This window comes from Rosa chinensis, chromosome 1, assembly GCF_002994745.2.
Source record: "Rosa chinensis cultivar Old Blush chromosome 1, RchiOBHm-V2, whole genome shotgun sequence".
Taxonomy (NCBI): Eukaryota; Viridiplantae; Streptophyta; class Magnoliopsida; order Rosales; family Rosaceae; genus Rosa; species Rosa chinensis.
In genome coordinates, this window is record NC_037088.1 from 30,328,657 (window position 1) to 30,330,486 (window position 1,830).

A 1,830-nucleotide genomic window follows, 5' to 3' on the forward strand; every position below is an offset into this window, starting at 1 on the left:
AGCTCATGCCTCCTGATTCACCCCTTCCCCAAAGTACGCATCAAAAACGTCAAAATGGTCCACCTAAATAAAGTGATCATTCATCAGAATACGGTTAACACGAGAAGTGCCTTCAGTGAAAATAAATAAATAAATAACTAAAAAGAACTACTACTGTGTATACATGTTTGTGCATATATGGAAACAAATAAGGAAGCATTGATGGATCATGCAATATACTCGTTGTTCTCAAAATTTTAACATAAATAGTTGGCACACTTTAAATAACTCATCAAGATAGTACTCGATCTTTGTTTATAATCAATTTCTTCACGAACTTTCAATCAGAAAGTAGTCCCAAGTCTTTCCAAATATTTTCCTTTAGCAAAAACAATATTAGTGTGTGTAGAGAAAGAGAGTAGAGATGGAGATGAGAGACTTACCAAGGTCCACAGCCTTACCCATTTCCAGCAAAGTCAAAAAGGAAGGAACTAATTCTTTCATTTTCCAATGCAACAAACAATATGTGCAGAAATAGTCGTTTCCTGGAAATCAAAAGAGAGGCTATAAATCTGATTTTGAAGCCTACCCAGCATTATAGTTTTCATATGAATTAGGTACTCAACTACGAATTAGATAATATATGTAACCAATCAAAATTCCAAAGCTATTTTGTAAATCTATGAAGCCCCCCAATAGCTTGCACTCAAATCTGCATATTACATGAAGCATTAGAAAGTCAAAACACATAACTGAATTGCACAATCTATATGACCCAAATCAAGATACCTTGATATATGGTTATGAACAAAACAACTACATCTTTTCCTGATTTCAACAATGAAATGATTGAACTGCTAATAAGATCAATGCTTTTTTTTTTTTTGAAAGGAAGATCAATGCTTTTAATTATACCTTTTTGTACAAATTCATCGGGCTAGAGTCATCAAATGGCAGATGACCAGCAAGTAATTCGAAAAGAATCACTCCACAAGATGAAACATCTGCAGCTCCTCCATCATAGCCCTTATTTACAATAGTTGTTGATGAATACATGAAAGCATCAATAGTGTGATCGAAAGAAATTTAGGTATGATGTTTGTACAAAAATATATGCTCAATCATTTTAAGCTGACAATTTTTCTTTCTCTGTACACAATTTAACTCAACAAAATATAATTGAGCAGCAACATACTTCAAGAGCTACATAGCTTGGAGAACCACATTTAGTTGACAACAAGTCACCAGGCTGTTGATATCAAAATTTCAACCAAGCAGCCACTTAAATTGTCAGTTTTTTTTTGAACCAGTCGTAATATATAATAATGGCTAAAGAACATAAAATTTTTATGGAAAGTACTCCTACCTTACTCAATGCACTAAGTCCAAAATCAGATATTTTGAGATCTCCATTACTGGTCAAAAGCAAGTTTTCTGGCTGCAAAAGATTCAATATCTTTTCAATAAGAGAATGAACTCATGAAAGATTCATGTCATCGTGCTCTAGATAATTTGATTACTGACCTTTAGTTCTCTGTGATATGCACCTTTATTGTGACAGTAGTCCACTGCATCTATCAATTGCTGAAAAAGCTTTCTTGCCTCCCCTTCACTTAATGTTTTGGAATACAATTAGAAAATTTTACTACATATGTTAGCTACAAACCAAACATGAAGAAGAAAAAAAATACAAAACTTGGTAATGAAGAAGAAGAAGAAGACCTTGGTTTTGGTCTCTATTTTGACGTCGAGGGATTGGATTCTAGTGAAGTCGTGGAGAGGATTCCAGCGACCAATTGACCAGTGTAGGGGTTGAGGAGGTGGAAGCCGGGCTCGACCCATTGACCCTTC

General features: G+C 34.5%; 1 long non-coding RNA gene across 1 annotated transcript; it reads right to left on the reverse strand.

Moving 5' to 3' along the window:
• Positions 1–341: 341 nt before the first annotated feature.
• Positions 342–1,016, reverse strand: LOC112181935. Its single transcript, XR_005806931.1, has 3 exons — positions 895–1,016; positions 630–691; positions 342–524 (listed from the first exon to the last, which is right to left on the reverse strand). It is a non-coding gene; the product is annotated as an uncharacterized LOC112181935 (long non-coding RNA).
• Between the last annotated feature and the right edge of the window lie 814 nt (positions 1,017–1,830).